Source organism: Hetaerina americana, unplaced genomic scaffold (assembly GCF_022747635.1).
Source record: "Hetaerina americana unplaced genomic scaffold, ioHetAmer1.1.p SCAF_4, whole genome shotgun sequence".
Classification (NCBI taxonomy): Eukaryota; Metazoa; Arthropoda; class Insecta; order Odonata; family Calopterygidae; genus Hetaerina; species Hetaerina americana.
In genome coordinates this window covers 71,414,286-71,441,268 of record NW_027286985.1, presented here as the reverse complement: position 1 = coordinate 71,441,268, position 26,983 = coordinate 71,414,286, and positions in this window count along the sequence as shown.

The window sequence follows — 26,983 nt, the reverse complement described above, 5'->3', positions numbered from 1 at the left end:
TTCTTAAGGCAAAAAATCCGAATGTCGTAAATGTTTCCATCTTTAAGATGAATTATCAAAAAACTCCTGGTGGTGCCTTTTAATTAGATACGTGGAATCAAAGAAATTTTAAGATTAAGTGGCACGTCAGCTTTCATGTTTGATGGTTCCCGGGTTCCGGGTTAATTAGAAGGGATAGCAAGATATTCTACTGGCATATCAGCATCAAAGCTAAATGAAGTGCACAATACATACAATAGAATATGTACTATAAATAGCGCAGTGGACAAAATTTCCCATTGGTAGAAAGGATGTTTTTTACTCTTTCTCCTCAAAGGAAATTCTATATTTCTCTAATTACCCACCATTAGTAAATAAGGCCAAGAGTATTGGTACCAGGCAAACCACCAAAATATAATAAATACGGAAGATAACGCAGTCTTATTCTTGAAAACCAACATTGTCGTTAATAGAACGTTTACTATAATTTACCTAAGTCATAAAATAGAAGATTTGAGATATTACCCCATGGGCATTTTGGTTGGCACTTTCTTGCTTATCAGGCTAACCCGAAAATACTACAAAACATTCAATGTTGATAAAAATCCTGCTCCTTGACGTTCGTAATTGCCTACATTGCATACCAAGTCCTAGAATGCAACATTACTTTCGCTACTCTATTATACATATAGAAACGTTTTTCAATTAAACTAAATGTAAAATGCATAATAAAGAAATATTTGTAAATAATTAGATTACATAAGGTCTCATAAGCATTTAAACTAGACTTAAGTATTAAGCGCACATTAAAATATGTGGAATAAGCTATATCTTTTGGCCATAGGTAAGCTATTTTTTCATTCCAGTCGCGCAGAAGGTCAAACACGCTCGTACGTAAGTGCAGCGTAATTTAAAGAAACCATCTTTTAATTTCAGATAATTTCGTGGGCATTGTAATTCCCGAAGTAACCACCATCTCAAACTTGTGTGGAAGTATATCCACCAAATCAGACACCCGAATACCAGAAAACCCATGGAGGCTAAGACTTCATTGAGGGACCACTTCCGGTGGTCAAGTCTGCCCTCAAGTGGAGAGAGAGGGCAGACAGGCTCCTTTGACCTGCGGAACCAGACAACCGCCCAGCGGCAAGGAAGTAAGGGGGCGCCGAAGCCCCCCTTCTTCGAGGCGGAATATAAGGAGAGGCCATTGTTCCCGCGAAACAAGTGCTCGCCACGCCTACACTCCATGTCTTCCCGTCTGGGACCGTTTACCTCTCCCGAAAATCTTCAGTTCCCCCCTCCACGCCCTCTTCCACTCCTCCGGGAGATATCCACTTCTTCCAATCTCCTCCACCATTTCCTCTATCCCCACGTCCACACTCTCCACCTTACTGGTCACGCCTCACGCTGCACCCACCATCCTGCTCCTTCATCCATTATTTTCCCACATTCAAAACAATTACACTTAACTGAATCGTGCATAAACCAGCACTTTCTTCCTGCTACGAATGTATATCGATTTGGAGTTGAAGGGTCATAGCTATTCCATTGGCTAGTGTTTCGGTCAAGCAAACGAGCGATGTTAAGCTTTTATCTATCCCTAAATAGCAGTCCTGCAAATTCCTACTGGGGATGAGTAGGGAACTTATAATTTTTCTAGGAGGGGAAATATGATGGAAAAAATGGACGCACGCTTAATTGGCGCTTAGTATACATTAATGAATTATAATACCATCGTTTCTGCAACTGATTAATTTCTCTAATATTTTCTCCACAGCCAGATCCATCCAAGTAATTATGTGTTTATATTAGAGGGTTTCAAGTAAATCGCCAGTATTCGATATTTCTCATCCTTAAGCATGGCAGTTTACTGAAGACTATAACTGAAGGAAACGTAGAAGAAAAAATCAGATAGCCAGAGAGAAAATGCGATAAGGAATTCATGGAAAATATGAGGGCGAGGAGCTATGACGGATAAAGAGATTGAGAGAGAAAAGGATATCTTAAAGAAAACCCCTACAAACCAATCCTCGAATCAATTACCCGTGATGATGATTATGAGTACATTTATGTCATGGCACTGGCTTATCTTCTTCGTCTTATATTAGCTTAGCAGAATCTAATTATGTTTTGTCGCAATAATTCCAATTAAATCTAGCCGCTTGGCAGAATGTTTTGGACATATCTCTTCAATCACTATTTTCCTATCCGTTTACCACTATCGATATTCGTACACTCATGTTTCTTCACCTTACAGTCAAAAGAGCTGAGTATTTCATTCACTTTTCCTGATCCTGAACATGATCTCCACCAACATGAAATTATCCCATCAATCCAATGTTTTTTTAATAAATCCCTTTGTCTAAGTATGCGTCGAAGAAGCTACACGCGTGCCCCTGAGGACCTTCCGGAATTCGCCCACCTTTGGTTCGTGGAAAAGCCGCTGTTTAAAGTGTGTCGGCACTCAAGGGATGTACTTGGAAGAATTTTGAGACATGTAGCAATATCTGAAAAAAGTTATTTTTCCAAAAACCTTCCCGGTAGTTTTTATACAATCCTTGTATTAATTGGAGAATTTTGTCAGGTAAGTAAATAGCTGCTGGTCGTTTTCCTTAAGGTATGACCAAAAATTCCTGAACACCAGTCTTATCATTAAAGGAGTGATGAGGACTACATCTACTAGCGAGCAAAGTTAAATCAACTACGCGTTCAAGCAATCAATTTGATTACCTTAAAGTAATAAGGCGTGCAGTCCAGTGGGCAGAGCGCAGAACTACAAATCGGAGGCCCTGGTTCGAGTCCGGGCATATTGTAAATACTCTGGGAAATCTTATCTTCACCTAAGCTGTATGACAACTTGGGAATCAACCCTTCATGGGAAACCATAGGTTGCACAAGGAAAGAAACTCACCCCCTCTTCCCTGATGTGTGAATCTCGCCGTTGGGTTTGGTAATGGGTGGAGTTTACCCACACCAATCTGCATTACTGCGCTGCAGTAATTCTGGGAAAGTTCCACGGGCTCCAACATGCACGTGGCCAAATCATTATTGTCACTCGAATCACTCCTTTGAAATCGCACGCAGCCTACAAGATATGGAACGGGAAGGACAAAGATCAGCCTATGGTCATCAAAACTTCAGGTTAGCAGTTCAAAATGTGCAAAATAAAAAAAATGTTATCTCCTTGCATTGAGCATCGACGACGAAATTTTATTGGCTGTCTGCCAAAATTCGGAAATTCTTTGCACCAAGAGTGGGAATGAGCTTTTAACAAGCACGTTTGACACATAATGAGGACGGTTAAGTGACTCTAAAAGATTGGAACACACTAGATTTCTTTCTTCCTCACCGCTCCGGTGTGGGAAGAATGACTTTGGTTCACTCCAGTAGGCGAAACGCTTCATAAACAGGAGCGTCCACCTACGTCCTCCCTTCAAAAGACGCGCTCGCAGCAACTGCGGGACTGAAGGAGAAGAATTGAAGAATGAAAAAAAAACTTCGTCTGAGGAGCCTAACGCACGAGGAGAGGAGCAGAACGCATCAACAATGCACTCGGGAGACGCCGGGGGAGGAAAGGAGTCATTCACACCTTTTTCGACCCTTTTCCCTGGGAGGGGACCACCTTTTTGAGGGGTTTTAAGCGGGGTAAATGCAGAAGTTAAAACTCCATTAAACCGGAATTTTTCTTATTTTGCGAGCGAACGGAGCGCAAGGCTTCGTTGCATTTGCCAGAGCCACCGAGGCGGAAGGTGAAAAAGGCGAAGGGGGCGGGGAGTGCTGGAAGGAGGAGGTGGAGGCGCGACAGATGGACGGCAGGTCGAGTCATCGTCTCGCGGTGCCGAAAAGAATCACGGGAGCGCGCGGGAGGAGGAGACGGGAACCACAATGAATGACTTTTGAGAAGTAATGGGTAGGGAGGGGTGAGCGGGAGGGGAGGCGGAGGAGAAGGGAGCATCCAAGTGCGAGGCGGGGATGCATTGGAGTGTCGCAGCGTTGAATGTGCGAGGGGTACGCACGCGCATAAAGGAAGCCGGGTAAATTTTTCGTCGCCTTGAAAGAGAGGATAAATGGACTCTGCGAAGATTTGAACGCGTATGCTCTGCATAAATCCCCCTCTTTTGGGCAGATTTAGTGAGCGAATGATTCCCACTTAGCGTGTTATCTCCGACAACAGTTTTCCTCCGCCGTTCGCAGAACTCCTCCGAAGAAATAAATGTTTTCTTTTCTTTCATCCCAAAACTGTGCCTCCTTCGGCATGGTTGAGGTGAGATTTATAAAATTTTCCGCTGTAACTCTAGTAAAAAGACAATATTCTACCAATCTTGCAAAATGATGGTCAGTCATCGATGTATGTTAAACAGTAATCCCTAAAAAAATTGAACTGAACAGTCGACGCTCCTCGTGGTTTTAATGCTTTGGATGCATGTAACATTTGTTCTGAAGTTTTTTTTATTTGATATTTTTGATATTTCAGTACCTTACAAGCAGCTACTAAAGGATGTGGCAGGGGGTGAATACACACCAAACTAATTATGTACCAAATATGACCCTACCGCGGTCGGACAATGCTATTTTGATCCCTTATATTTCGTGGAAAACGACATTTAAAAATCTATCTGTCTACACTTAATCTCTCTAGTTTTATTAACATGATCTCTCCTATCGGATTACGATCGGGTAATAATTCATTTTCAACATCACTGCTTAAAAGACGTCCTTCGAATTAATGCAAGAGCTTCAATCTGTAATTTAACCATCGCATCATCAGTGATTCCCAGCCAAGCTCCTCTGATATTTTGCATACGCTATTCAGTTTATCATAACAACGTTCTACAAATCTAGGTCCTCTACGCTGCACGCGATCCAATTCGGCCATTGATCCAACTTTGTGAGGATCCCATATACTTGCAGCATATTCTAAATGAAGCCTAACCAACGACAGATAACATTTCTCTTTGAATTTTCGCCAAATTTACCCAGTACTCTTCTAATTATTTCTAATTTATTGTTAGTTTGTTCAAATATTCCCCGTATGCGTTTCACCCAGGATAGGTCGTGTGTGAGGGTAACGCTTAGGTATTTAATCCAAACTACACATTCCATTTCGGTGCTCCGGATGCAGTTGATATTCTGGAGAGAATTGCTCTTTTTCCAAAAATTTATGACTACGCACTTTTTTAAGTTTAATTCTAATAACCAAGTGTTGTACCAGCGATGTATAGCATTAAGTTCATCTGATAAAGCCGAAGTATCCTCAGGATTACGGATATCACGGTAAAACATTGCATCATCGGCAAATAAACGTATCTTACTAGCGACTGCGGACTCAACCTCGTCAACGTGAAGTAGAAATGAAAAAGGTTCGATAACACTTCCCTGGGGAACACCTGAAGTAACTCCTTCCATATTTAAGCTAACCCCATATACGAGTAGGACCACTTTTTGTACCCGACCATTCAAAAATTCTAAAATCCAGCCCAAAATATTTTTATCTATGCCATATGCTTCTAGCCCTGTGAGTAATTTACGAGGAGGTACTTCATCGAAGGCTTTCTTAAAATCTAGAAAACATTTTTTCAGGGCTGACAATTGAAACCACTCATGCACCTGATTAAAGCTGCTATTATATTATTTTTAATTTTATGCATAAAAGTAGCGGCCAAAAATATTTGCTTGGATTAAAATTTAAAATGGATGAAAGAAATAAAAGGTTAAATGAATTTATTTTTTTTAATTTTCATATAATTTCTTGGACATTTTTCAACGCATCTCCCAAAAATAAATTATACATACGAGTATATGGGCGCTGGCATGAATAAGAGAGAGTTGACCAAAAAGAGGCCGCACTGATAACAACAGTTACGTTCAGTTTTATAACCATACGTTAATTTGGTCTATGAAATTTATTGCATTCTAATAAAATTCATCAATGCGGGAACAGTTTTCATTTTATCAATGCAAATTTCTAAATACCCTCGCTTATTCCATCAGCTATAGGAGAGTTAAGGCACCTCATTAAGGTGTCAATAGCTTCAAGAACCAGTAACTTCACGATTGTAAGTTTAAAAAAAAACTGTTGTCTCCCATCCAAGCAATCTTTTACTCCGGCAGTTTACTCTATGCATGCATTTCAAGAAATAAAACTATTCTTTTCGGGCGTTGTCTCTAGCATTGTGGCATTGCCGCTTCTGCCTCGACCACTGATTACAACATGCATTTATGTGATTCCGCACTTAGACACATACCCACATCATCAGAGATTTAGAGGAAAAAAGTTCCAAAATTAACAATAACGACAAGGAAATATTGTAGGCATATAAAAATAGTTTTTTATACTACTTCTTGCAAAGAGACGAACACCATTCGTTATTGAGCTTTAGTACCACAAATTGCGTTTTTATTCAAACTATTATTTTAAGAGATGCAGTTAACTCGAAGTTAGCTGAAAAATCCAGCAACCTTCCCGGAAATAATTTACGATCATTTATAAGAGTAATGGCAAGCATAACACATAAAGAAAAGTTGAAGAGGTTTGTAATTAGAATTTATGAGTTTCAAGATGAATTATTAACATGCATTTGTAAAAACCGAAACTGACCATCAATCTAAGCGATATGAAATACCCAATGTCCTACGTTACATTCACGGGGCATGATTCTGCATATTTGTAAGCCAGCAGGTTATCGTGAGGCGGCAAATGTTAGAATAACAACATTGACTAAGAAAAAGGTTTTACAAGATTTATTCGATGCTTCCCTGTTCCTTAATTATTCTACATATGATATAGGCTATAATCGCACTCAGGAAAAACGAGTATTCCTTTATCAATCAATCTACGCAGTAAAACTTTCTATCACCTTTAAATTACCAGCCAATTTACTGGATTTAGTTTCTACTCTAAACGTGGAGGCTAAACTTAGGTTCTCCTTAATTTTCTCAATGGATTTAATCCATCAGAAGGTCTTCAAAATGTTACCAAAATATTTAATTTATTGTTAACTTCTTCGCTCCTTGAGTTCCATCTAACTTGGGAGAAGGGACGATTAGGTCTCAATTATGCCCAAATAAAGACCTCTTTAGATTATCTATCTACCTTAGGGCACAATAATTTATTCAGCTTTATTCACTCGTAAAAGAGAGAACGGAAATAATAAAATGATCCACGGTAAAGGTTCACTGAAGAACGAATTCTACTCCGACATTGTGCACGTTTATACCAGTCGATGGGAAAACGCTGGAGGTAACGCAGGTAGGTAGCAAGAAAAGCGAAGTGCCTAGGAGACGGTTAAGAGGCGGGTGGAGGGGGCATACTCCGCCGACGCGACGGCAGGCACAAACCTGAGAACGGAATGAGGTGGGCTCAAGGCACCTCACGAAGCACGCTCCCCTCCCACCGTTCCTTCCCCCCATTTACCCCTCGAACGCGAAAATCTCGTCCCAGCTGAGAAGAGGATTTGCGCACCCGAGAAAGATGAAGGGCCCTTCCCTCTCCCCCTATGGAGAAGGCGCAAGGGGTGGGAAGGAGGGAGCGAGTGGGACGGCACTTCTCCCCATCATGTCGCAAAAACGTTCCCCCCTCACACTCTTGCTCCCCTCCCCCACACGCGACCTTCCCGTCCCTTACCTCCCCCGAAAACCATGGAAACCGCCTCGACCGCCCGCGTCCCCCCACTCCTCCATCCTTGGCGAAAACGAAGAAAATGTCCAAAGCTCCCCCTACCCACCTACTCCCACCTTCCTTAAGCCACCTTATTTTACACGCGTGACTTACGCGCGTCTTCCAGATTTTTGTCCCTTGTCCCTTTTTCGGAGGAAGTAAGTGTGTCCACGGACGCGGAAGCGAGGCGGAATGGAAAGAAGAGTCCGCCTTGAGAAACTCTCCTTCCAGCCCCTCTCAAATCCCCAAGTAACACCACCTTACCCCTCCCTCCCGCCCATAGCTGCCCTCATAAGAACACCCTTCGGAGAAAATACTACCCAGAAACGAATCTTCTCCCTAACCCCTCACCTCCTCCAACCACTCATCCACGCATCACGCAGGCCAAAGACACGTCGAGTCTCGTTCGCTGCCCATTCCGGCCATGATGGCGCGGCGGGGCGACGTCCGCCGCTAAGGCGGGTGAACCTTCGTCTCCCCCGCTCCTTCTTTCTCCTTCTCTTCGCGTGCAAGCGGACGGGTACCGCACGAAAGGTGTATATCGCGGCACGAGCCAGAATGAAAAGGAATGCCTACGAAATTCCATGGGGCGATGGAGTCTCTTCATATTTCCACTAGCTCTCAGGCCTTCTATTGTTATTCGGTGTCATTTACAAAAATCTTAAAGCAAATAATTAACTTTGACGACTATTTCTAAGAGTTATTGCCATTAAATATTATATATTCACGCCTTATGTGACGCATTAAGTATCATTGAATGACTGTTAAAATGAACGCGTAAAAACCTTCAAGTAAAACAAAAAAATGTAGCCATCCAAGATTTGTAAACGCACTACTAATACAGCAAGTGTTAGTTACAGAATTGCATGGTGATCATTATAAACAACAAACCATGACACACAATAATCAACCCGAAGACTGGTATGTTAGATGCTGGTAGAGCACACCCAATACTAAACTCAACGGCGTTTGAAATTCACTCATCAGGGTAGGGGGGCCAGTTCCTTTATTTTTGCCGCTTAGGGTTTCCCAGGAAATTCTGATGCCCGAAAAATCACACAACTTGGGGAAAGCTAAGGGTGCGTAGAGGAGTGCCCGAGAAAAACCTGTTCACTAGTCCAATGCTCTATCCCTGGACTACCACGTCGCTCAATGACAATTATTCATAATATTATAAATAATAAGTTCAACAGATTCAGGCTTGAGGTCGTGGAAGTTCATCATAATTGTCCTTATTTCATTATTATAAATAATAATAAAAAATACAAATTAATTACGTTTTATGCGCTATAAATGTTATTAACCACCTCTAAAACTAAATCAAGCTAGTTCCACATTAATACAAAGCAGGAAAATAACATAAATATGGATAATTAAAATAAAGATTTCGTGGAAAAATTCAGAAAGTCAAAAAATATATGGCCGTTATAAGGAAGATGCCAGCATATGCATATAAATATGAATCTGCTGACAACTTTATAAATGTTGCAGCCTGCTAAACCTGAAAACCATTACGGTTTTCATTCACTCGGAATCCAGGTACAGCTATAACGATAAGAGCAATGTTTTACTTCTTGTGATAAAAACAAACAAGAAAATTCAAATATACGCATTCTATTCACCTGTTATCTCCTCATTCGTCGTCCAACGGCTTCGCACATTTGCTTCAGAAATACGTCCAAAAAAGGGCACTCTTCTACCTCCCATAATTTCCTGATCTAATATTCAACTTGGTCCTCTTACTTAATTCATTATTTTAGTTCTCTCGTGAATAATCTTTGCCCATTTCTCCCGCTCAAATTAATCATTCTTAAGTTATGGCATAGAAAACAGAGCAGGTTTAACTTCTAACAGTTTTTCACGTAGGATCCACGATTAGCCAGAATGAAGAATAGAACTGAAAGAACAATATACTCCTGCCACTATTTTCTATGGAAAAATTAATGTTGGGCATTTGTCTTTCCCCAGCCTAGCTTCATTTCCTCCTATCTTTCAAAGTGCACCTTCATGGACGAAAAATTTGCAATCAAATTTCCTTAGGATAAAAATCTTTTCTCTAAATGTTAGAAAAAAACACTGAATCGTATTTTCATCGTAAAGCAGAATGAAGTAGTCAATGCTAAGAGTAAGTGAACCTCTTTACTAGTATTTTCTCTTTTGGTTTCATATTTTGAAGGAAATTTATTTCCCAAAAAGTTTTTATGGTACGCGTAAGATGCCTCTAAGCTAATGGCTGTTAGCAAAGATTAATTCGTTGAGGGTGCTGGGCATTATAATTATTCCCACGACAGGTCTGATGACCAAATCATACTGAGGGCTCCTCTAGTTTCTATCTGGTGGTAACAAAATTGTTCAAAAAGAAAAAAGAAACAAGAGAGTGTTTTACTTTCAGGAGTAAAGTCATTTTAAGGATTTTCTCCAAACGATCCATTGATCATCGCAGATTTTTTCGACCATTTTCGCCAGAATAAAATCCAGATGACGATCCGTGTAAAGATGTTTAAAGAGTATTTTAATCAGTTGAAAGAGTTTCAAAGAGTATTCAACACCTATTCGCAAAAAAATTACGTCTATCTTAATGTGTAAGTTGAATTTCAATCCAACCCATATTAGGGTTGCGGAACGGTGTCCACACATACTGGTGAACTTGGAGTCTAGGACGGCGGCGCAGGATTTTAACTTCGGGCTTTCACCAGTTAACTTGATTGAACGACTTATGTGGTCGACCATTCGCATCCTCAATCTGTCTTCCATGGCTTCTTCTACCAGCAGTTTGTGGTCGTTCCATAAAATTTCCAAGAAAAAATGGAAGCACACCCGTGTTTATCGGAAAATAAATTCTAAAAAATTTTCTTTTTGAATTACGCTTCTCTTTGAAGTCCAGGGAAAAAAGAAGAGCGGGGCGGTTTCGGGAAAAGTTAACGCAAATTAACTGCCTTAAAAGAGGCGGGCGGAGAGTTAGTGTGCCCTCTCCCTCGTCATTGCCCCCGCCCCAGCCCACACATGACTTGGGAGACCGCTGAGCATATTCACGGAGGCGGGCGTCAACTGCGACCAGCGCCGGTTTTCCGCATGCCTGACTCCGGACGGCAAGGCCCCTGAAAGAGGGCCAACCCACCCAAAGTAGCCCCCCTTACCCGGTCACTCCCTCCCCTCTCTCGTTCCCAACCACTTCCCTTCTTTCCTTCCCACTGACCCTGCACCGAGGCCGAGGTTGCACCAAGCCCGTCGCCCCTACCTCCCTCCCCTCTAAAACCACCGGACACCGCAGAGAACACCGTCTGACGCCAGACGCCACGTGTTCCCAATCTGTCGCATGCACGCGAGTAATGCAATAGCAGTGAAAGAGGGTCGGTAACCCCAGGATATGGCCCCCGACGCAGTTTTCGTGCTTGCTTTAGGCGCCATGGAATTTCGGAAACGATTTCCCAGCGTCGGAGAAGTGCGTCAGAATTGAGAAGGTAACGTAAGGGGGTTAATATCCGAAGCTGACGCTAGTCTAGTGAGATTTGCATCATAAAGGAAACTCAAGTAACAAGAGGGTTTGAGTCGAGCGCCGACGGAGGATAAGGCGAGGTCCACATAATAAAGGATGGTCAAGCACAATAGCATGGTTATTATGTAAAAGGTCCTTCACACGTTGAAGAAATGCCTTTCAAAAGAAAAAAAGAGGCCTTATATGTTTACATAGGCATATTCCCGACATTAGGAGTTAAATCCCTAAACTAATATTCAGCTACGACCAAAAACTGACCATGTTTGAAAAGCCTTTCACCAAGTTTCAAAAGAGCGCGATTATTAATTCAGCATTGAAATAAACGCGCACATGTATAGAGCCAAAATAATAGCGTTCAAATTGAGACTGTGAATCGTAAATGCTGAAAAGACGCTACTCTAAGAACGGAAAATTGTGATATTTGTTCCTCTCAGACATATTTTTAATGTTTTTCATCCAATAAGAAAGCCGAAGTAATCAACTCCTCGGGTTGGATTGATAGGATAGAAGTGCACCCCCATACTAACTAAGCTTCACGCCCTGCGAAATCGAAGCAACAAGAAATGGGGGCCTCTTCCTTATCCTGTGTCGCTTGTGATTTCCCAGAAAAATCTAGTACCTGAATAACATGGCTTAAACGTAGCAAAGGGAGTCGAAAGCACGGGGTTACGAACCAAGAACCTGCAGTCATTAATCAACGCTCAATCCACTTAAATAAAACATTCCTTTCTGGCTGCAAAATTTGCAAAATTGAGAAGTAATACTACTCTAAAGATTTGCGTCATATACTACTGTAGAGATTTGCATCATAAAGTAAGACGAGTAGTTAAATACTATCTGTAAAAGGGATATTTTTTTCAATAAAATTTGTTTACGTTTTCTCCCTTCTTATTTTCCAAGTAAGTACTAACACGTATAAAATCCCTTTTCTTTCAGATATGTAGATGAATTAAGGATTAGAAAGGAACATTTGTGCCTCTTTTATTTAAATTTCAAGTAATTCAACTCAACAGTAGGGTACAATTCTATGGATTACAAGGCATTTTAACTCTTAGAAAAAAAACGCGAAAAAAATTCCGTTCTAAACGTTCTCCACACAATAATGGGCCCGAAGCCACAAGCTGAGGAGACAGGAAGAGGAGGCAGCATCCTCCTCATCCATTAAAATCTAATTGCGGGAGGGACCGGAGGGTCCTTCGGAGGAGTGGCGGTGAAGAGCGGCGCGGAGAGTGAGGCAAGAGTGGAGCATGCCCGGGGGTGAAGGAGCTGAGAAAGAGAGAAAAGGGGAGAGAGAGGGACCTGGACGATGCCTACGGTGTGGGAGGCAGCGACATGGCCCGCCCCCCTGGGCGTGGAAGTGGTTCGAGGGGACGGAAGGAAGAATCCGGGGAAGAAGGGTGGGGGGGGGCAGGGATGCTGATACGCCCACCTCCACTCCCTCCCTTCGGGCGAGTGAGTGAAGGGCGAAACGCGGGAGGAGGGGTGGCCTTTGGGAAGTGGTGAGAGATGGAGAAAAATGGATGGGGAGGGCCGATAGCCATGGTGGCGCCGTACCCCTCCTCCCCTTCCTTCTACGACTATGTCGCAAAAACTACAGGATTCCAAAGCCTCCTCCCTTGGAGAGGAGAGCGGCCTAATTCTGTACAACTCTCAACATGTACTTAGAATAGGATCGATAAAGGAGATGGACTGGACGGAGTAGTAAATAGTATTTAAAAATTAACAATTACAAATCTAAGTAGAATCATAGATTAAGGATAAGGTATGATAAATTTGTGTGGAAAATATTGAGTAAATTTCATGAAAAATAATCGATGTCTTCAGAGTTAATCCTACTCTCTAATACCATACTAATTTATAGTTCGCAATCCCTCGCAGGCGACTCCTGAGTGCTTTATCCGGGGTCATTCTTCATGAGTTCATTCTATTGTCTCTAATAAATGTTTGCTTGTAGCAATTTATGGATTAAAAGTATCGTCATGCCTGGATAAGATGCCCCCTTCTTACTTTCCAGTTCTACATGACCTGTCCTGGTGTGGTGGAGGTCTATCGTAAAGGTTATTGTGATTTATTTTTATTTCCTCCTTTTACGCTTACAAAAGGGCTGTTACTTTGGGGGAAATTAACGCTTTTTTGTTAGCAAATATTCCGGTAGGATGCATATGGATTTGCACGTCTTTTTTGGGTTTAAAAAAATGTTTTTTTTCATTCTCTTAACCCTTAAACCACCCTTCCTCTCCGTTATACCATACACATCCCCCTGGTGCCTGCACCCCTGCCACGCATCTTTTTTGGTGAATAGCGGGATATTTATGTAGATGTAAATAAGATAAAGACCATATAAGGTAATCGGGGGACTCAGAATTTTACTACTAACTTTTCCCTGATTTGGCCAAATAATTTATAATATTTTTAGCTTTATATCATACAAATTTCCAACATTTTCAACGCACGTAGGCCTGACAGCTTACTGATATATGCAAAATATAAGACTAAAAAATTGATTCAAAAAATAGGGTACCTCGTGAGATATCGGTTTAGTGTGACGGCTATTTGGCACAGAATATACATGTAGAACCTCTTGCTGCGTGGGATGAGTCGATTACTATAGCTATCATCTACGGTATTTTAATTATCCTTAAAATGAAATGGATGCTATGAATGTACATCGGGGTACATAAAATCAAAGGAATTTTTAAATTTTTTTCAAATGGGTACACTGGTATAACCATTGATAGTCTTATTTGACATTTTCCTACATTTCAAACATTTGCATTAATTATTAGAGCAAATTTTTTGAGAGAGGTTCAATGATCCAATACTCAAATGATTTGAATGACAAAAAAAACGCATTCCTTTATACTTCAAATTAAACTTAACAAAAACCATGAGATTTTTGTATCTAGGAATCCCTTTTAAGCAAAAATGTGTTTATTTCACGCCATTATCTTAAGAAGGTACCGCGGATTCAAAATTTTATATAGAACGAAGTTTTATCGTATGTACCCAGTTTGCCTGTCTTGGAAAATTTTTTGGAGCAAGTAGTTCAAAGTATTAGTGACATTAGGAGAAGAATTGTGGTAGACAAAGAAGCTTTCACAAGGAGGGATGTTGAATAAGGGTGTTAATAAAAGACTCGTTAAAACTTTGATACGGAGCGTGGTGTTATATGACACAAACATTTTGACGGGAAAGAAAGCAAAAGAAGAAATACTACATACATATGATGGAGAAGAGAGAGGATTGTTGGGAGAAATCCAAAAGAGGCAGAAAAGGTGGATGTAGAGAATTTTAATTGGGGACTGTAGAATTGAAAACTGTGATGAAGGGCAAAAGTCAGGCAAACGAGGAAGGCGGAGGAAAAGGTTAGGCGTGTTAGACGGAATTTAGGGGGGCAGAAAGTGTGCAGAATTGAGTAACAATTTACTGTATTCTGGGGTGTCGGGGTGTGCCCACTATAGCCACATTCAAGGGCCCATCAATTTTCGAGAAAATGGTGCCAATAGGTTGTATGTGATAATTGGGTAATAGTCCAACTGTGGACGAAAAGGTTAAGTATCCACTTTATTTTTGTTTGCTGTCTAACTTCTGCGTGTCTAAGGCATGCATGCTTATGATTCTGAATCAAGTGCAAAGACACTATTGATATTATCATTCATCAAAGCATGGGTAAAATTACCCGGATGTATTGGAGCCCCTCTGGAGATAAGTCTCAATACTATGAATGTGGTATAACTATGACTTAATAGATTTCCCCATATTTTGGTTTTTAGAGAAAAAAATTCAGAGTATTGCCTATTTCTCATAACGGGTCCAGACCCACCATGTCGTCCCACACGTGCACCATTACGTGTAAAGCATATGGAGACGAAGGGAAGTTCTGCATATTATACGCAATCAGAATAATAGAAGTTAGTAAAGGTGAAGGCGCATTCGAAGAGAAATACCTAAATAATCATTATTTAAAAAAATATCGTGAAATGAATACGGGAATTCGCTCCGACAAACCATACGTTTCGAAATTAGAGAGGTGCATGCTGTCATTAGGGGTACAGAATTTAACTCTGTGGAGGTGGCTTCGGGATAAGGAGAAACACTCCTTGCTTTTGTGTTCATTCTCAATGACCATGCTCACTAAGGGAGTGTGGCCCACCCTTAAACTACCGCGTTGACAAGAAGAAAAACAGCGCCGCCGAATTTTTCAGTTGTGTGGAGATCGTCAAACGCGCGTTAAAGTCTCTGGCAGCGCGCGCGCTCAAGTCTCCAGCAGCGTTAACAAAAGGCGTCCTCCGAAAGCTAAAATTAGTTACCCCCGAGAGCTATTTTCTCCTGTCCTTCCTACTTTAGTTACCCCCTAATCTCTTGCCTCGCCCGTCCTTTCACTTCACCGGGGAAGGAAGGGTCGTACTCTCACGCGCGGGGCGCATTCAAATGGAAATCAATCAGCCGGGGAGAAGAGGAAGGCCGCGGCTGTCACAGAGAGGGAGTGAGCCGGGTTAGGAAGACAATGCGAAGGGATGGGCCGACGGCGAAAGGGGAGAGGCGGCGCGGCGGCGGTGGCCAGAGAAAGGCTGGAGGAGGTAGGAGTGTGGAATGGAGAGGCAGGGGAGAGGGGACGAAGAGAGGGAGTAGTGGGGAGGATTGGTGTGAAGCGAAGGTGAGAAGGAGGTGAAACTGGGAAGAAACTATGTGGGGAAGAGTATCGAGAAACCCCGAAAGAGGGAGAGAGGTAGGAACCGATAAAGTAGAACTGGGATTGTCTCTCTGGAGCACAAGTAATAAACTTAGTTTCACAATCGTGATTTCCTGGTGCTTTTGGTGGTTGAATCATACGACGGTAATTGCACTCGCTTCCCACCGACGATCGACATCACTGCTGGATTTTTCACTAGTAATTTGATTCTGGTGCATCCAAGTGGCGAGCTGAGAGTAGTTTACGTGATCACAGTGCTGTTCAGATGGTGAGTGGCACCTATCTCGAAGAAAGAAGGCTAAAGATTATGCTTAATTATAAACCATTCCTCCTATTATCAATTTCTCGCGTTTTCTAATATTTAAACTCTTTTTAATTGTCACATTAGCTGCACAATTCACAACAGGAATTGAGGTTGAACTACCGATAATGGAACAAGAAGACACCACAGCACCAATTATATGTTCTGAACCTGGCTGCATTTATTTCAGTTAAAGTAACAAACTTGACAAGGTATATAAAAGAGAACAACTGGTATCTTAAACTCACAAATATTTGAATGCCTATAATCATTGATCATACCCAACACGCAAGGAGAGGGATTACCTGGACTACTAATCCGTATAAATTTCACATATTCAAGGTAGGAGCCAATTATTCCATCTGGTAGGAAGTTCTAACAGGTAAAACGCTCTATTTACCAATCTATAAGGAAAGTAAAACATTTTCCGACCAGTGCCACGATTATTGGCGGTCATTCAAGGGGTTCCTAAAGCCACTGCAGGCCTAGAAAAGGATATTGGCTGTGAGAGTAGGCGATAGGACACGTGGAAGGAAATGGTAGGGGAAAGACCATGGAAAAATAAAAACACTTTATGGGAAATTCTTTCGAGCTTGCGCAAAGGAAGATGAACTAGGTTTTGGTGAGTGGGAGTTAACCAGAGTAAATTACGCTTTCTGTGACGGAAGAGAGTTACATATTTTACAACAGGAAATACAAATTTCTCCATGTTCCGCATGAACACTTTCACAGATAAAGTATACCTAAAATCAACGGACATGAAAAGAATCAGCTGCTTTCAAAAAGCCTCCGTCTTACTCTCTTAAAAATGGGCGGTATCTACTTGAGTATTTGCAAACTTTTTTACATAAAAGCATGTTCATTCATATTAGGTTACATTTTGAATTACTAAAAGGTATATTCAGAGTAAATCTATTTCTTGCAACACGTGGGCATATTTTTCTGCAGTTCACAAAAATGTGATTCACATAAGCGCTCGCATATTTTAAAGATAATTCTAATAAATATAAAACGTAATAAGAAAATATCGCCGATGTTGAATATCACCTGTGCATATTATATAAGCTTGAGAAGAAAAAAACCATGATTAAATTATTGATGAACTCTCCACAAATTTATTTCTTCAAAACAACCCAGTCTCAAAGCCAAGGCGTTGAATATATTGACACTTGATGAGTTATTGGTCAATTTTACATCATTCTGTTCCTTCACACCGGACTCGACTGAATTAAGAGACATTAACTGATCATTTTAAAATTAGCAGAAAAAGTATTTTCATACAAGTATTAATGTGTAATACGGCGAATAAATAATTATCGAGAAGACAAGATGTTAACAAAATTGCACGCGTATGAGTCATTCAGTTCACTTATAGGGAGCTTATATTTTTAACTAGTACGTCCAGCCATCCATTTAATTTTGAAAAAGAGTTATTTCTGGAAAAAAAAATTTCTTGAATTCAACGACATCAGCAGTACATATCATACTTGTTTGTGAACTATTTTTGAAAATGACAATATATTTTTGTCATTATTTCATCAGGGAACCTGAGAATATTGTAATAACTAGTGGGTTCATTACAATTTTATTACAAATCGTGCAATTAAAAGTAATTAACACAAATGCCAAGGCAGGAACAAAGATAATGAAAAAGGAAGTTTCTTAAAGACCATATCTCGGGATGCCTCCTTATGAAACCAATTAACAAGGTGCCAGTAGCATATTTTTCAGATTTCGCAATATGGGCAATAGACAACATTCAGATTTAGACACGAGATTAATACACATACAAAATTGTTTTAATATATGTAGCAGTTTCACGAAGCCTCGTAATATCATAAAAATTGATGCCAGATAATTTAATATCGCGACAAGCTATTAAGGAGCATTAAAAGGGCGATATTTGTAACGATTTGAAGTTATACCTACGAGTAAATACTTATGTTTTAAGTTTCATAATGAATTTGAAGATTAGAATATTAGTGCGAGTGATATACTTATTATGTATGAATACGTTGGATACGAGCATATTTCTGTTTAATATTTGATCTTTGCCCTAATCGTAACTACTCAAACATTTCTTTCAAATTGTCCATGTTAGATGCTGAAATGTCAAGCAGAGCAAACAAAAAAAGAGAAGTTACCATAATTATTAGCGTCAAGTGAAAACTATGAAGTTGTCGTTAATAGTTTTGAAGGTAGTTAATATGCGGTATTAACTACCTAAATAATTTCGTATCTTGATATCACATCTATTTTAAACCAATCAAAATTTCATCTTTTTCTTCGAAAAAACATGATATATTTTTACTAATTCTATTTGATATAGAACAAAGAAATGTATACAAAGAACGAGACGTGGCACATGCATGCCCAAATTAACCATTTTAATGAGAAAGAAAAAGACAAAAGCACAATATTTTTTATCAAAAATTGTTTTCTCTTTCACGTGAAAACAACAAAGCCAACAAAACCTGCATGCACCACCTTGGATATGAGACTCATTTCCGAATTTCGCTTCGACAAAAATCTTTGTCAACATCGGATGAGAACGATTTATTCCCGAATGATGAAAAATAAGAGACAATACTGAGTCACTGAACAATATAATTTTGCTTTGACGAGATCACACGCGCTGCGTGATGTTCTTCACAGCATTTAAGCCAGTGAAAATGAACGCTCGCTGGACAATATTAGGATGAAAAATTTCGCGGACAATTGGAAGGCTAGCGCAAGGTAAATTGATTGGGATGGGGGGGGGTAGGGGTACACAAAAAACAATCCGTCGCTTCCCGTGCCGCACACGTCCTTCGCTGGAAGAGGGGCCATAAATTCCAACCCTAACCTATAAGTTACACTCGCTCGCCTCGTTGTCGTGGAGACAAATCCCCTCGGCGCATGGCGACGGCTGCAATCACGGAAAGGAACCAGGCGACCTGAAAGGAGCCCTTTTCCCACCGTGTCTCTTGTGTACAACGCGCTCGCCGGGCATTTCGAGATTCTCCACGCTCTGTGACCGGTGGCCATTCGGACCCGCCGGCCATTCGGCAGCGCAAGAGCATTCAGTGACGTACTGCACGGAGAAAAAAAAGTTCTCCTCGTTTGCTCTTGTGTTAAAATTCTGGCACATATATGGCTTTTGTCATTTACATGGGAGGGTGATGTGGAGAGGGGTTGAGGGGTGGCGGGTTCTTCACAAGCACGCCGCTCGTCTCCTTTCTTCCGACGTCGGACCCTCCTAGGAGGAGGAAAAGCCACCAGGGCGCCCCGAAAAGACTCCCGACCCCACACCTTCCGGCAGGAGAAAGGGGGCAGAGTGAAGGTATAGATTCCCGCTTTCTTCTCAGTCGACTTACAGCCATCTTGTCTTTCCTCGGGACCCAACTCTTGTAACATTCTCTCTTCCAAGATACTATGGAAAAGAGGTGGTACGGTTTTCACACTACCCAGTGGATTACTCCCGTGAAACGAAGGATTAAGGTTAGAGGGTATGCATCATGGATTGGTTTAGGATAATAATGACTAACAATTACTTTCGACAAGCTGCAACTTAAAGTAGGTTACAAGTTCCTATGAACCAAATTCCTATTGGCAACAACAATACACCTACCGTATGTATTTTCCCTGACGGCCGTCACATCGCAATGAAACTCATCATGTGCTGAAAAAACGGCACGGCATGGTAACAAAGTTACACTAAGAATGTTATTAAAAGAGTGAAGCGAAGTTCAAGTTCACGATTTTTATACTTAGATGAAAAATATTACAACACATTAACAGGATTTCTCAATGTATGATTTAAATATTTAGGCGTGTAGAATCCCAGCAATAGAAATCTGCACTAGAAAAGAACCTGCTAAGGTAGCTCTAACAGTGGAATTGATCTGGGAATATTCTTAAACGAGAGATAATCTAGCGTTATGATTCCTAAAAGCTTCTGTAAACCTGTCCTATGTTTTCTGAAACAACGTAAGTATCACTATCACATCTGAACCCTAAGAAAGGGAAACAGCGCTCCGACGATTTACCTACGTACTTAAAGTAAAATTTCTAAGACAAATGAGATAACTCATAGACATCAGTACATATTAAATGGTAAATATCAAGAACAGCTGTTAACTATCGAACTTTCGTTTACAGGATTGCAATTCACTTCAGTACAATTTGAATACATAGCATTGGCATAAATATTATTATTAAAAGAAGCACGTAATTTTTTTATACAGAAGCGTAATGTACAATAGATGAAATAAAAGAGATGCATTATATTTGCTGAAAAAATAATATAATTGGGGATTACATGGGTGTAAATGATAAGGGTAGATAATGCCGCATTTGTTCACAGTTTTCATTGAAGGATATATATTTAATATATTATTTATATTATGCATATACTATCTATATATATATATATATATATATATATATATATATATATATATATAGTATATGCATAGATTGGTCGCCCTGAAGACGATGGACGACTCGGCCATCGAAACGTCGGCAAACCTACGAACGTGGACCCGGTGGGAGACCCGAATAATCTTGGAAAACATGTATATTTATGTATCTAAATTTAGAGTTGGTTTTGGCAAAATCATCGGCTCCTTCAGACAGAAAAACGGCTATTTTGCATGAAATTTTGTAAATTCCATTGAGCGTTAGAACGATTATATATTTAATTAAGAGGAATAAGATCAAAGTTAAAAAATCACCGTTTTGACAGTATTGGGACAAGAAGTACAATTATGAAGTGCAGAGGATAATATGTTCACAACATAAGCTCGTAGGGGAAAGCACTATACAAGGTGTAATCAAAAAAGAGAGGACTGATTTTATTCTGCGCAAACCATACAACGCATCGAAACAAGAAACAGTGCGCCATCTAGCGACATATCTGACAACTATAACGAGAGGTGTTGCGTTTGTTTACGCCGAGTCGCTACGCAGCAGTAGCGGTACTTGTCTCAACCTGTTTGTCGCCGCGTGCAACGGCAGCAATGAAGGAGCTACAGGAACAGCGTGTGTGCGTGAAATTTTGTTTCAAACTTGGAAAAAGTGCTACGGAGACATTTGGAATGATTCAGCAAGCCTTTCTTAATGAAGCTATGAGTCGAAGCCAGTGTTTTGATTGGTACAGTCGTTTTAAATCTGGCAGAACCTTGACAGATGAAGATTCGCGAATGGGGCGGCCTTCCGCTGCGACAAACCCCAACCATGTCAAATTGGTGAACGATTTGTTGCGGTCAAATCGCCGCTTAACTATTAGGGAGATAGCGGAGGAAGTGATTTTAGTTTTGGATCCTGTCAGACAATTGTGGCAGACATTTTGGGCATGACGCGCGTCACATCAAAATTCGTCCCGCAGGTGCTGACTGATGAACAGATACAAAAACGTGTGGACATTCGCCAGAAACTCCAGGATCGGGCCAATGCCGACCCAGGTATCTAAAAACCATCGTAACCGGTGACGAAACCTGGGTTTACGGTTATGATGTTGAGACAAAGGCCCAGTCTTCTCAGGGGTAAAGTCCTCATTCTCCGCGACCAATGAATGCTCGCATGACCCGGTCCAATGTAAAGGTCATGCTGGTGTGTTTCTTCGATTCGCAAGGGCTGATTAATTACGAATACGTCCCTCAAGGTCAAACCGCCTGCAAAGATTTCTACTCGAAGGTTATGAAGAGGCTGAGGGTCGCAGTGAGCCGAAAGAGGTCGGACATGTGGATAAACAATGCATGGCGTTTCCACCACGATAACGCGCCGGCTCACACGGCGCTGATCGTGAGTTTTTTGCCAGAACCGGAACTTCCGTGATCCCGCAGCCACCCTACTCTCAAGACGTGGCTCCATCAGACTCTTTTGTTTCCAAAGTTCCGATTCGACTCTTGTATATATACTGAGATAAACCAAAGAAAGCATGTCTACTTAATGCATAGAAAGTCGAAGAAGAATTCATACTTTATTTACATTATGGACAAAAAAGCTGCCCAGAAGACGGAGGATAAAATGATCCAATTCTTAATGGAGAATGGTATTTAAAAAAATCAACATGATAAAATTATGTTAAATTCAATTATTATCTGTAGCCGAGGGAATATATTTTAATCGAGTCCAATTAGGAAAGAGAAAACTTGAGTAACTGATTGATTATGATATTTGAAAGAAGACAACTTTTTAAGCAAGTAGAACAATTTCAGTCTGTAAATAATACCGAACTGATAAAGTTAGATATTTACGAAGACAGCAAAACTTCCTTCTCATGTTTTTTCCATATGAAATGAATGCCACACCAAGAAAATCGTAGGTACCGTTCCTTCCACACTCGTTTCATTCAACCCTTCCTCTCTCCCAGTTCTCCTTCAATGTTAAATATCCCATTTTTTTACCACATCTCCACCATAGCCATTTAATACAAGGGGCCTTTCACCGAAAACGAATATGGATTGCAGTCTCCGATAAAATGGAATAGAGAAATTACGCAGGAAACTTTGACAAAATTGACCACACTAAAAGTGCCATTGAAAATTGAAACAAATATATCAGACCCTAAATAGAATAAAGGGAACTTCGATCCAAACTTTTTTGGCAGTAATTGTAAATACTTCAACATTCAAATAAGTATCTTCAACCATATCGTACCTTACTAAATATTTTGGAAGTTTTCCGTCCACTTAAAAATGCAAATTTTAAGTATGAAGTTATTACATTAAGTCTACATCTAGTCTTTGATCAGTCATGGTTCTTCATCCTCAAGGGCTTGGCCGATACGTTAATCCCAGAATGAAGCGACTCAAAATGAAGCGACCAAATAACTTTTCAGGTGTAATTCAAGTAATATTCAATTATTGCTGCCACCTAAAAGATATCACTAGAGATGACCGTAGGCTCTATCGGTAGATCACTTGGCTTATAAGACTATGTAATGGTGCTTGCGTTCTTGCCCTTCAAATAAATATGTTATTTTTGCTTATACTCGCCTTTATTATGAGCATAGGTAAAATTACATTGTATTGTCTAGTAATCCTAAACGGCAATGATGAGTGTAAGGGATTAGGGCTAGGGGTATGGGTAAAACTATACTTTGCATAAAATAGGACAAACAATTGATTATATCCTGGCATAAATTTCGGTCTCCATACATGCTTACGTTTTCCGACGTTCGCAAAGAGTTGAAAAGAATTCACAGACAAATAAATGATTAACTGTTTTACGTTTTGACGGCCATCAAGTTGCGGATTCGGCAATTCTGGTAGTGGCCTGGATGATGTTTCTGGAATGCAAGTGATGGGCTTTGATTTCCAAAATCTTTGGGACATGTCAAACAATTTCTACATCCATACCTCGGCGGTGCACTCGAGGAATTTTAACTGGAAAAACTGTAAAAACCTTCGCAAAGAGCAAATTATAATGGAATAAATGAAAAAACTCCAATAGCCGTAAATAGTTTTTACAGTTCAAACAATTTTCTGACAGAAATGTATCCGTCCTTCATCAATTCACACCAACATTCATATTCAAATGAGTTATTTCATGGCGGAAGACACCGTTTTGACGAGACTGCGTGTAACGCAGACTATGCATTACATGATACCACAAATTATTGACCTAAATGTAGGATGAAAAAGTGAAAATGTATTTGAATGGACTTAATGAATATATATGATTATTGGCATTTCCTTTTACTTGTAGTGTTACTATATTTAACTGAGAATTTTATGTAAATAAAAGTATTTTTTGTACTGTGCATTGCCGAACATTCTACCAAGTTGGCAATCACATCTCACAGACGTTTACAACAAGAGTTGACATTTTTTTTAAAGTTATTACTTTTAGACCTGATAGTAGTGGCATTACCTTAACGTGCCGATCTCTCTTTCATTCAATCTTTTCCACTCCCATGTTTCAATTCAACACGCATTAGGAGAAATTCTCGTTCTCTCTCTCTCATCAACTCTCACTAGTGGTAGGAAGTTCTTCCATCTCTTTGACCTACTCCTGCTCCACCCTCTTCGCGTATCTCTCTCTCCTCGCCATTGGAACTGCACCCTTCCATCGAACCTTCATCTCCCATTTCCTACCCTCTTCCTCTCTCGTCAAACATCCACGCCACCCCTGACCCGTAGGAGACCGCCGCCGTTACAAATGGGACATACTGCGAATCCTCCACAAACTCGGTGTCGCGGCGTTCTTTTGTCCGCGACATTCGGCGGAAAACAGTGGAACGAATCGCGCAAATCCGCCTTGAGAAACACCCCCGGAACGAATCGACGGGGGATGGGCTTAGGAGGAGGAGACTCCTTATAAGATGGAAAGGAGGTTGCTCTTCTACCTGCTGGTGCCTCCTCTCCTCCTCTTTTATTTCCTTTACGGCCGCTGAGAAAGAAAACGGTGCGACGCGGGGGAGAAGGCTGAAAGGAGGAAGGGAAGGGAGAAAAAGACGACTACCACCACCTTGCGACCTCGATTTATCAAGGATTTAAAGTCAAATGCAGGAAACGGCGTGTAAGGCTCGCCCGTGCGGGCTCACATTAGCCACTAAATGATTCTCCAAACGAATTTAAGGGCGGGAAATCGCACCGTGCGGCGGCCTCAGAACTCGAAAGAAAGAGTCATGAAACGGGATTCATTTGCAAGTACAACAAGAAAAAACTGTGGCCCAAGTCGTAAAGCCTCGAATATATGTTTGACACCGAAGAGAGTTTGCATATATTTGCCAGCCAGTTAAATTAGTAATGGCTGCCATATTTCTGGCGTGGTGAAGGAGTCAATTAAGAAATTGGACGTATCTTGAAAGTCATCCGCTGGATTTGCAGACAAATATTGCGGGTAAACCGTTGCGCTCGCTTAGAAAAAATAATTATTCACTCATAAAGACAGAATGCAAGCCTAAGTATATTGAGAAAAAATACAGATGGAGTATAATACTCTTAAATAAAGTCTGTGCACTACTCTGGTTCTACAGAAGGAACGATTGGTCATATCTCTAAAAATAGCAAAAATTATTATAAATACGTTAATGGAGGTATTCCGGTTCTTAGTATTGCGATCATACAGGGATTAACCAATCACTATTTGCAGGCGTCACCAAAACTTAGTGCCAATAGTTCCGGCAGTAATGCTAGCAAGCTAATGGAATTTCAAATTAATAAACAACTCTTTTTTCGAACGAATTTTCCTCAGAAAAAAAAAAGTTTAAAAAAAAACTGTAAACGAAGCGAGATGCATGATAATCAATATATGAGTGAATTCATCAAACACAATAATTATTACTAAATACAAATAACTTTACCAAGACCAACCCTATAGGAATTTAAACTCGTATACCAAGTACATATATTCTCTTATTGGCATTTCGAGGGAAAGGTTTCCTCAATATCCTCAACATGAAGATTTAAGTATATGTTTTAAGCTTACCAGCGGATTGCTGCCACAGCTTACGCTTCAAAAGCACAAGAGTAGGGAAATTTCATTCATGGTTTCTCCTTAGAATTATCGCGTGAAAGTTTGACAATTAGCATTTTTAATTACTTGATATTTCATACCTAACTGTAAAAAACCAAAACTCAACTTAGTAGAATGTATGCGAATCTATCTTCCCAAAAATACGTGATTAGGAGATATTCCCCTCAAATCGAATCCAGAATCAAAAAGGCTCAACTATTAGAAGTTAAAATGTATCTCTCATCAAATGTGCTTTTTTTCTAAGTGTAAATAACACTTTGGAAAATCATTATTGGAATATATGTGAGACAAATGAGACCCCTATCTCCCTACATTGATTAAAAGTGCATACAATGTGTGGTCATTTAATATTAACTGCTACAAAGTTACTATACCCTACGCAAAGAAATTAAATACTTTATCTGGATAAAAACAAAGGTATAAAAAATACGCCCAAATTCTACCAAAAGTTTCCAATCCATACAAAATGAATTCGAATCGAGTTTAAAAGATTTAATTCGAAAAAATATTCCGTCTAAACGATAAATAGATTATAATATGAACGAACGTTTTTCCAATGACGGCCTACCATCAGGGTCGAGTACTCGTATATGAGGAGAATTGAACCTTCAAGTCGAAAGGTTTTGCGAGGTCATTCTTAAGAAATTATGGCTACATACAGGTATGTAAGATTCTTCTTGCTTGAACATTTTAATAAATTCGAGAATTCCGATTGTTTGGCAATAGAACTTTTTATTGAGAAAGATATGCAAAGCTCAGCCATGAACTGCAAATAAATACAGATATTGCAAGATAAATATTCCACTTACCATTTAGAGGAAAAATTACATGCCACACATGGGAGGGTATTAAAATACTAAATCGATTTTCCAATAAAAGGAACTGTTTCTACGGTCATGCGTTCAGATCACAGATATTTACAAAAATTTCTAGTACTCATATAAGTTACACGGTTTCCTATTTTCTCTCTCTCCCCTGGGCACACTCCCAGGTGCTTGCCATCTTACATGGTTTTTCACCCCGACAAACACCTTGACCAGCTTAATGCCGCTTTATCGTATCACGTCAAAGCTTCACCCTGGCACGCCTTTCGTTTTATATTGTTCGTGCTTTGTGAGCGCAGGACCACGATACGGTTTGAGAAGACGCAGCATAGCTGTGTACTGCGTACGGTCACGATGAAGGTATAACTTTGAGGAGGAAAAAAACGGTAAGAAGGAAGAGAACGGTAAGCGGCAAATTACCTAAGAAAAAATTATAGCGAGCAGACACGTTTCAGCCAGCGAATAACTGAACTCACACGGAAGTAGCAAATTATGGGATATGCATGCACGTAAAGGCGAATGATCAGATTATGTTTACAATATTAACCTAAACGAACTTCTTCTGTAT